Consider the following 11,487-nt stretch of genomic DNA (forward strand, 5'->3'; position numbering starts at 1 on the left):
AATGGGTTGGCCTGGTGGTGGGTATTGAGGAGGGCACGTTCTGCATGGAGCACTGGGTGTTATGCACAAACAAGGAATCATGGAACACTTCATCTAGAACTAATGATGTAATGTATGGGGATTAACATAAGAATAAAAAAAAAAAAAAAGCAGAGATTTTCAAGGTTCATTTAAAAACAACCCAAATATGCTACCTACAAGAAACTTGCTTCAAATATAACAGTGTAAATAGGTTGAAAGTAAAAGAATGAAAAATAATAAACCATAAAAACATAATAAGTTGTAAGAGTTGTTTATATTTTCTTAACACAAGTCCATTATCAGATATATATTTCCTTGGTTTATGATTTAACTTTTCATTTTCTTAACTGTGTCTAATGATTTAATATTGAATAGAGCAATAACCAAATCAGAAAAAGTCACAGACATGGAAAGGACAGCATAGGGGATATAGTCAATAATATTGTAACAATATTGCATGGTTGCAGATGGTAACCACATGGTGATTATTGCATCATGCATAGAATTATCAATTCACTATGTCATATACCTAAAACTAATATAAACTGTATGTCACCTACACTTCAATTGGAAAAAAGAAAATAGGCACAATATTTAAGCAGATATTTCAAAAAAGATATATAATTGGCTAGTAAACATATGAAAAAATGCTCAGTATTATTCATTAAGGATGTGCAAATTAAAACCAAAATGAGATACTATTGCACACCCACCAGAATGGCTATGATTAAGAAGACAGATGTTACCAAGTGATGGCAAAAACTTGGGGGAAAAATTGTCATATATTGTTAGTGGGAATATAACAGTAGTAGAGTCTCTTTTGAAAACAGTTGGGCAGTTTCATAAAAAGTGAAACATAGACTTTTCATTTCGCCCAGCAATTCCACTTCTCATACTTTCACTTAACTCACTCAGAAGCACAAAGGCATTTATCAGTGCCCAGAGATCCACACATCTCCTCTCCTCCACTACTACCTCTGGATCCAGATATCTTTGTTGACTTATCTTGAGTCTGAACTACTTTTCAACAAAGGGTGCTGGAATAATTAGATATCCAAATGCAAAAACTTTTACTCAGATCAACAGCCCACACCATATAGAAAAAGTAATTCAAAACAGATCATGAATTTAAATGCCATAATACTTAGAGAAGAAAACATAACAGAGAAATCTTGGAACTCTGGGATAAGCAAAAGATCTCTTACATATGACACCAAAAGCTCAATCCATAATAAAAAAATGAGACGTTAGAATTCATCAAATTAAGATTCTCTGCTCTTTGAGAGACACTATTAAGAGAATGAAAAGACAAGACAGATTAGGAGAAAATATTTAAATCATATGTCTGATATACTTTGCATTCAGAATATATCAAGAAATCCCAAAACTCAAGACTAAGAAAACAAACAACCCTATACGGCCTATGAGAGCACACACATTGTCTGTCTTACTTACCACTATATTTGTTTAACAATGTTTAACAACAGAGCCTGGTGCAGGATAGACCCTCAGTCTCTATTTGTTGATGAAATAACTATATTGTTTGTGCTATTAAACCTCTGAGACAAAAGGGACAGTAAAAATCATAAAGGGAAAATGCTGACTACTAAAGGAATAGAGATTTTTAGGTCTATTTGAGGAAAGGACAAAAATTCTTCTACTAATATAACCTCTCCTATTATCTGTATCTCCTGCCCTGAAGTCCCAAGAGGCAAAAGCCAGTGTAGGTTCCTTTTATTCCTGAAGGCTCTAAAAGGTTATCTTAGTTTCTTGTCCTTAAGATCTAGGATCAGAAGTAAATCTCCCTTTACCACACTCCCCTGAGACCAAAGACCACAGGGAGAAGAGCATCTTTCTATTTTTATCTTCGTTGGGGAAACAAAGGAATCTCCCTAAACAAAGTGCCCTATAGCAGTCTAGTAGACCTCTCTCATTTCCACCACAGCCTTTCAATAGAGGTTTATTGAATGAATGAATGAATGAATGAATGAATAAATAAATGGCCAAATCTCAAGTCCATCAAAGTCCATATATCCATGACAAAGCTTCACAGGAATTCCAGACATGCCTCAGTCAAAAATCTCACAATTTACCATTTCTGGATTTACCAATATTCAACCTTTTATACTTAAAACTTTATAACTTCTGAAAAGAAGCTAGAGAATGACAAATGAACTCTTTTTCACTTTCTCTGAAAAGATAAAGGACTGATCCTCTTCTTCCTTATATTCTTTGTGTGAAGTGATTTATAAATAATTAACTTCATTTACCCTATTATTTGAATCACTTGCATTTCTATTTTGATTTCTTACTGTTCTCTCCATAGCTTCATACACTGCATGCCCTTACTAGGATTTGGCATCTATAACTAACACAGTTTCCATCTAGGAAAACATTCTTTTCTTCAAAGTCTTACTCAGTGCAATTTTAACATCTTTGTTCCTCAGACTGTAGATAAAAGGATTCATCACTGGCCCCACGATGGTATAAAAAACTGTGGATACTTTATCTTGATCCAGAGACCCAGCAGGAGAAGACTTAAGATACATGAATGCTGATGATCCAAAGAAGAGAGAAACAGCAACTATGTGGGAGCTGCAGGTACTGAAGGCTTTGGACCTGCCCTCTGTAGAACGGATGTGGAAGACGCTGCAGAGGATCAAGGTGTAAGAAATGGAGATGGTGAGACTGGGCACGATTACGTTGACGCCCACCACAGTGAAAACCACCAGCTCGTTGATGTAGGTGCTTCTGCAGGAGAGCCGGAGGACAGGAGGTATGTCACACATGTAATGATTGATGAAGTTGTCCCCACAGAAGGTGAGTCTCAGCATGCAGCCGGTGTGGGCCATGGCACCCACAAACCCCATTACATACGCTCCTGCCATCAGCATGAGGCAGACCTGATGGGACATGATGGCCTTGTAAAGCAGGGGCTTACAGATGGCCACATACCAGTCATAGGCCATTGATGTCAAAACACAGCACTCATCAATAACAAAGAAGGAGAAGAAACAGAGCTGTGTCATGCACTCTGCATAAGAGATGACGTTCTCTTTTACAAAACCCATCAGCAGGGCGCCTGGATGGCTCAGTTGGTTAAGCGACTGCTTTCGGCTCAGGTCATGATCCTGGAGTCCCTGGATGGAGTCCCGCATCGGGCTCCCTGCTCGGCAGGGAGCCTGCTTCTCCCTCTGACCCTCCCCCCTCTCATGTGCTCTCTCTGTCTCAAATAAATAAATAAAATCTTTAAAAAAAAAAAAAAAACCATCAGCAATCTAGGGATTATGACAGACGAGTAGCAGAGATCGATGAAGGAAAGGTTGAAGAGAAAGTAGTACGAAGAGAAAATAGTACATGGGAGCGTGCAGGTGAGGGTTCAAACCAATCAGAATAATCAAGCCCATGTTCCCCACCACGGTGGCCACATAGATTCCTAAGAAAATGAAGAAGAAAGGCAGCTGGAGTTGTGGCTGTTGTGTTAAACCCAGCAGGATAAACTCGGGTCACTGAAGAGTCATTTCCCCCCCGCGGCCATTCTTCCCTAAGGCATATCTGTGAGAACAGGACAAAGGGTTACATTACAATGAGTACCCAGCACTCTCCCCCCAAACCCTCCATATTGAGATTGAGACCCAGAATTAACCCAAACCCACCCTGCTGTGTGCCTTTGTTGTCCCCACTGTATAAAGGCTGAGAGATTGTTCAGAGATGTCTATCAAACACACTAACAGGTAAGGGCCATATGGGTAAGACTGAGTAACCCTGTGACTCATCAGGGCTACATTGTCTCTGCTCCACTTCTGCTTTGAAAGTCCACCAGCCCCACCTAATGATCAATGGCTGCCTCAGCAGAGAGGAGATAACGTCCTCTCGAATCTTCCGCTTCCATTGCTGAGGCTGGGAAGAACAAGAACAGGACAGATAAAATTCAACACTCACCCTTCTGCATTGGGACTTCAATATTGGGCCTTGTGAACCTTTCTCCCTTATTCCCAAGGAGACACATGTGGCTCTGATGAATTTTAGAGGTGAGCAGCCCAGAATGGAGATTCTTCTTCTTTGTTACTGTTTTTGTTTTGACTGAGGGAGCCAGAGCACAGACCTCTGATGAGCAGTAACTTACAGATCATGATTTCTGATAGTGGCTTTGCCCAGTGTTTTTCTCCAGACTAGGGGCTAGTAAATAGCATCTCCCAGTGCCAAAAGAGCCTTCTGCTAATATGACCCCAGGGGTTTTCATGAGTTAGGAAATCCTAGGGACCTGATTAAAAACTAGAAGACAGGTTCTCCTAGTGTTTTCCCCAGAGATAAGACTTTGTAACAAAAAGAAATTACCTACTGTGGATTATAGCCCAAGTTCATTATAGTAACACTGATTTCTTGGCATATACCATTTTACACACCTTTTGGTTTGTTGCCAGATCGGACACATCCCCAAACAGAAAAGCAAATGATCTTTCCTGCATCCACAGCCCCTATTGCTATATGAAATAGTATACATTATTTGTTTGTTAATGTGTCTTCCCACAACACATACACATACATTCATACACTCACATACATTTGAATTTAAGTTCTGTTATCTGTTTTCTTCGGCACTATTTCTGCAGCACCTAGAGTAATATGCAGCATATATAGTAGGTACTGAATAAATATTTGTTTAATTAAATGAATGAATGAGAATCCCTTTTTTCCAACTTTCCTAGGCCCTGACTACAACAGAATTCTTGCCGCACAGGCAGAGGCTTACATCCCATCCATGTTCTCTTTGCACACCTGAGTGTGGAATATGAAAAATACCAGTAAAGTATGTGAAGGCCACTGCTGAACTCCTGGTGTCCATGTAGGAGCACTTCAGATCAAAGTTATTGAACGCAGAAAAAATACAATTTTCCTCCTCCCTCGATGTCACATAGAGGTCTGCCAGAGGCTCTCAGAGAGGTCCCCATCTCTGTGCTTTCAGAGTTTGACATGTTTAGATTTTATATATATAAGTGAAATCATGCACTATTTGTCTTTTTATGTCTGACTTATTTCACTTAACAGAATGTCCTTCAAGTCCATCTATGTTGTCCCAAATGCAGAATTTCTTTCTTTTTTTAAGGCTGACTAAATCATAAGCATTTTTTTTAGAAGTTAGCTCATCCTAAGATTAATTCTTCTTCTCTAAATTCTAATCAGTAAAGAATACACACAAAGGCCTCTAGTCAGATAAGATAAATGAATCAGCTGTAGCAATGGTCAAGGGGACCATTATCTGTAGAAAGCAGAACTCTCTAGTAAATATTAGATGGGAAAAATACACCTTAATCTTAAAGCCAAATGAGGCTTCCCACGTATTCCCTCTTACTTGATCCGCTGTAAACGAAAGGAAAATTGTGGACATTCCCCACAAGCAGAAAAGGAATTCCATGTACCAATCTATTTACCCTGCAGGAGTAAGGGTGGGGAGATAGTGCCCCCAAAGAGTCATTTTTCTATTAATAAATGAATCGGTCCAAAGAAAAGGATGGAGCTGCCTTCTTGCTTTTGAAGCACGATAGCTCCACCTACTGGTAAAGGGATGGCCCAAAGAATTTTAGCCGGACTCCAGATTACTATTTCTTTCTCTTCACTTACAAAATCAGGTTAAGGGGGGAAAATCCAAGATTTCCAGAATGTGGAGAAGAAAAGAAGTCCCTTCCTCCATGGAAATGTAAGAGAAAGAATATATATTTCTAAGGTGATAGGAAACAGGATCGAGCACAGACTGGGTGCTCAATAAACGTTTGTCTGTGACAGATGCTGCTATCAGAGTCTATTTGTCTGATGTTCGTGAAATAATCACACATGTGAAGAAAACAGTGTAATAAAGTGGGTGAAAGCCTGGCTTCTAGGACAAATGACCATATTAAAATCTTGTGTCCCTATTCATTTGCATTAACCAAAGTAAACAGGTATAAGGGGAAAAAAAAGAGAAAGGGAAAATGCCCATTTTTTGGAAAAGATAGCAATTATACTAATCTCCCTTCAGAATGATATTCCATCTTTATTCTAAGATGAAATGTTATCATAAGGGAATTTTTTCTAAGAATGAATGTAGATATCACCAGGTGCATTATTGAACAACATTTGGATTCATTTCTTGTTTCTTGGCCTGTTCTTATGAGAGAAGGCTTTGGGGTCAAGTAGGGCACCAAAACATCCTCTAGGTAAGGTGATTATCTGCCACACTTTATAGAAGTCCCATTCTAATTGGAATGTATATCAGTTAGGTTTCACTGAAGGAAACAGAAACTATTCTAGGAATTTTAAGCAAAGATGATTACAGGGAATTAAGTGCTTACAAAATCACCAGCTGTACTTAGGAAATGGATTTTAGACTGGGACTCCAGGATGGACTCCCAGTCCTCTGCAGATCTGACCCACTGGGGAGGTTAAAATGAAGGTGGGAAGAGCCCACCCATAGTAACCACCGGGTGGGAAGGTGGGAAGAGCCCACCCATAGTTGAACCACCGTTCAACACTCTTGAGCACACTTTCTCTGATTCCTGAAAATCAGAGCAAGGCTGGCTCCTCACTTTCCCATATTAAAAGTAGATTGCTTTTATTGACCTCACCATTCTATCTGATTTAAAGGGGCAAGATTTGACAATCCTGGAATGTTAAAAAACTTTTCTCTAGACAGATAATTCTGATCAGTGCAAAATTATCTTTTATCTATTGTATATTTTAAACCATAATTTATTTAGCCTATGAACTCCTAAGAATATCATAGAATATTTTCCCATTTTCAAGGAGGAAGAAAAAAAACATAATTAGCTACAAATAAAAATCGCCAATACACAGTCCGACATGACTATATTTCCTAATTCCAACCAAGTTTGGACAATAGAACTTTTAAATATGTTCTTTTGATTTTATTGTATCTCTGCTAAGCCAATAGTATTCACAATTTACTTCATGCTCCAGAGTGTGCAAAATTTTTCAGTAGAATGGCATCTAAAAAGGGACAGACTCTTAACAGCTCATGGTGTTGTTTTAAAGGACTTTAAGTTCAACATTTATTCAGGGGATGGGGGTAGTCAGCAGAGAAAAATGGATACTCTGAGCTTATAGAATTTATGTAAATGAGAAGAGAATTTTTATTCTACTTCATAATGAGCAAAATTTAAATGATTTTTCTAATCTTTATTATCTTAGTGCAAACTATATACAATCCGTTCTCTTGAAAGCCCTGTGAAACCCATTTTGCAGATGAGAAAACTGACACTCAAAGAATTTAACATATTCAAGTTCATGCAACTAGTTGTGTCATAACTAGTATGTGATTCAATATCCAGTATTTATTGAAAATAGGGTTTATTTTGTTATTTGTGCTGATAACATATAGACATTTAAATTTTTATAACTTCATTACATTATCAAGATACCCAAGGTCTTGAGTCACTAACCAAGTTTAAAAGAATTTCCCGAAGTTTGAATATAGTAGCAAACTTTCTTCTACCCTATGCAAATTTTCTCCTACCCTGTACTCAAGAAATAGCTTTTTTTTTTTTTTAAATTAAAGGAGTATGGCTGCCACTTTATGACAAAACTCAAACGACTTACTCCTTATAGCCTCAAAGGACTAATTACACTGTTTATTTTTAATAAAGTTGGATCAAAAGTGTTCCCTTTTGGGATTCCAAAGCAAGTTCAAACCAAGTTAAAGTAAATGTTAGTTGATTAGGTATAGAAAGAATTAATCATGCCAAGTTATAGGAACTTTTCTTTCAACACCACAGAGGGGTTTTGCCTGGTATCACGTGAAGCAAACAGGTGTTAATATAAGGAGACTTCCACGTGCTCTGTTCCCCATGAACAGGAGCCCTATAGGTCCTCTGCCTTCACCTTCCTCAAACTGGCCAGGGGAAGAAGCCTAAGAAGTCCCATATTGGAACAGGTACAAGCCAATTTATATCAGCCTCCTATCTCAGGCAACTTCATGTACTCAAAATCTATTCTTTCTCTGACTTAGAAAGGAACTTGTTGGAATCAAATCTTGTGTATACACATCTTAAGGCTTATAGTTTTGCAGTACAAAACATATGGTGTATTTCATTGCACACAGTAATACAATTTCAGTTTTTTGGAAGGAAGAGAGGAATGGGAGCCCCCCATTCCTAGTTTTGGCTGTTGAGTCCTACACACGTAGATCAATACCTGAGCCAATAAAGTACAGTACTGCACTATGGGAAGCTCTGATGTATATGTTTTGAATACCAGATAATGAGACTAACAACTTCCTCTTTTCTTAGGTCCTCAAACAGCACACCTCCAAGCTTTTGGAAAATTTTGTCTTTATTCTTGTCACTGAAGTTTCATGTAAAGATCCAGTTTTGCATGTAGAGAAGTAACTGGGAACCTACTGTATTTGGGAAAGCACAAGACAAAGTACCCTGCCCCGGATAGCACAGTTTCAGGGAAAATTTTCGTTCTGCAGTTACTGTGTGAGTCATTCTAACCTCAAGCCTTTAAGAACTGCATTATTTCTATTAAGAAGTAAATAACTCAAAATAGTCACGTTTCTTTTTAAATTAACACATTAATGATGATTTGACAATAACCTAAAAGCAAGAATACCATGTAATGGATATATAAAGGCACTACTGGCAGAGATGGGAAGGATCCAAAGACAAAAATTAAATTTCATCTGTCTCAAGGGCCAGTTTATGCTCCTGTGAGCCTTGAAACCCATCAGGTTTGAATCATTCTTCCTCCAACAAATATACTCTGGCCTTGCTATATTTAAAAAGGAATATACAGGAGCTCCTGGGTGGCTCAGTCATTAAGCATCTGCCTTCGGCTCAGGTCATGATTCCAGGACCCTGGGATCGAGCCCCGCATCGGGCTCCCTGCTCCAAGGGAAGCCTGCTTCTCCCTCTCCCACTCCCCCTGCTTGTGTTCCCTCTCTCGCTGTGTCTCTGTCAAATAAATAAATAAAATCTTTTTTAAAAAATAAAATAAAAGTAAAATAAAATAAAAAGGAATATACTTACATAATAATTATAAATGTATTTTAAACAGTAGTTTGATAATAAAAAAGGAATAATCTTTATAGTCTCATTTTCCCATTGAAAAACTCAAGTTTTGGTATTTTGGGTTACTTTAAACCTGAAAGACTCATATCCTTTCTTGATCTGCAACAAGTCCTCCTTAAATGCTCAGTTAAATGTTATTAACCTTATAAAGTATTCCATACTGCCCCCAAACAAAATTTGTTCCTTTCTCTGCCCCCACATGACTTTGATTTTATTTTTATCACAGCCTTAAATGAATTCTAATGGAATTTATAAATTTGCAATCAAGATATCTAGCCCTTACTACGCTATGGCTCCTTAGCAATTTAAGCAACTTTGTATCTCCAGTACCTGGTAAGATACCTGGCACAAAGTGTTCAAGATTGTATCTCATCTCATATGTATGGGGGTACTTAGCCCAGGCCTGAAAGGCGTAATCCCTGCATATTCATGGACACAATGGAGCATGAGCCAGCCATCTGGAATGTTGTGAGAATTAGAAGCCTGGGTCAGTTTATTGCTTCTCTGGGTCAACTATAAAGTTAGCTCTATCATCATATTAGAAAGTTGGTGATGGTTCTAGTTTAGAAAATTAGGCCTCCTGTTTATAGGCTCTTCTATTTCCGACCAACAACTTAGCCTGCTCTTATACCTCAGCCCTTTTTCCTAATCACACTCAAACTGCCCAATTCTCTTCTTTCTCTCTAAATCCAGTAGTTCTCAAACTTTAAGGTAAATAAGAATAACCCAGATAAATTGTTAAAAATCTGTATTCCTGGGCCCTAACCCCAGAGGATGATTGCATTTTTATAGGTTGAGTCTAGAAATCAGCATTTTTAATTGACAAACTAGATGATTCTGGTGCATTTTTTCCATGCTCTTAGGAAATAATTCAATAAAGAGCACCAGGTTGGCTCAGTCAGTCAAGTGTTTGCCTTTGGCTCAGGTCATGATCTCAGGGTCCTGAGATCAAGCCCCAAGTCGGGCTCTGCACTGAGCGTGGATCATGCTTAAGATTCTCTCTCTCTCCCTCTCCCTCTTCCCCTACCACCACCCTTGCCTCATGCATTCTCCCTCTCTAAAAAAAGAAAAAAGAGAGAGAGAGAGAGAAAGGGTCTCATAGCAAAGGTTTATGGTACGTCCTGGCAAGAGGGTCTTATCTTTCAGAAGGGTATTGATGAAGTAGGTAAGTACCTGTGTGTGATTCTAGATCTATAAGCAACCCAAGCAGAATGCTCCACTTTCTCCATGATATAGATCCAGCATATCCTGTGATAGAACTTGAAAGACAAGGAGGACATTTCTATGATGTACTCAGGTAAGGGAGTCCATCCTCTGGGGGGAGGGAGTGGCGATTGGAGGCAGAACACCTACCTTTCATTGTTCTGTAGGAGGAGCTGAAAGCTTCTGAGATAAGGCCCAGTCTTGCACACATTCTGAGGGATATTTTTATTTTTTCAGGATCAAAGCTTTAAACTATAATAACTAATTTCTATATGCAGAAATCTATCATTAGCCCACAAATGAAACAAGATAACAATTGGAAGTTGACATTGGATCAAATTTACAGTCACAAACTCTCTCTCACCTAAGATATTATGGCTGAGCAGTTACAAGTGTAGGTTCTAAAGTCAGACTTTCTAAAATTCCAATCCCTAACTCTTGTACTCACTAGATATGGGTCCTTAATTTCTAACTAATTCCCTTGCCTGTAGAATGGAAGTAATACTTAGATTGTGTAGTTGCTGAGAGATTTAACAATGAAATGAATGAAAATTTCCTTTCCTGACACATCGTAGCTACTCAGTAAATGCTAGCTGTCATTATTATGAGGCATTATTATATTGTGGCATTCCAAATCAATGTCCTTTTTCCCTCTGGCAGGTTCAAGTTTCAAGTAAAAATAGCCATATTTACTAGTGCCATGGTCTGACATCAGGGTTGAATCATCTTAAATGTTCATCTTAGCTCTGAGGTTTTTTAAACCTGCTCTCCTGCAGTTTGCTCAGTTGTAAAGTGGACAACAATAGTAGCTATCTTATTGTGTAGATTAAGTCATGGTGCAAATAGTGGAAAATGTGTGTACATGTGTGCCCTCATAGCTTTAATTCCCTCCATTGATTCTCACCTTGCCAAGAAGTATTTCTAGTACAAAGTGCATGGAATAAGAAATCATTTCCAGGGGGTGGAGCAAGATGGCGGAGTAGGAGACCTGGATTTCGTCTGGTCTCAGGAATTCAGCTGGATAGGGATCAAACCAATCTGAACACCTACGAACTCAACAGGAGATCGAAGAAAAGAACAGCAACAACTCTCTGAACAGAAAAGCGACCACTTTCTGGAAGGTAGGACGTGCAGAGAAGTGAATCCGAGGCGATATTCGGGAGGATAGACGGTGGGGGAGGGGGCCTCCCTCGGTCGC

General features: G+C 38.6%; 1 pseudogene; it reads right to left on the reverse strand.

Annotated features, from left to right (window-relative positions):
- Window positions 1-2,363: 2,363 nt before the first annotated feature.
- Window positions 2,364-10,619, reverse strand: LOC102750976 (olfactory receptor 8B3-like; annotated as a pseudogene).
- Window positions 10,620-11,487: the final 868 nt, after the last annotated feature.

Source organism: Leptonychotes weddellii, chromosome 11 (genome assembly GCF_054177405.1).
Source record: "Leptonychotes weddellii isolate Sample4059 chromosome 11, ASM5417740v2, whole genome shotgun sequence".
Classification (NCBI taxonomy): domain Eukaryota; kingdom Metazoa; phylum Chordata; class Mammalia; order Carnivora; family Phocidae; genus Leptonychotes; species Leptonychotes weddellii.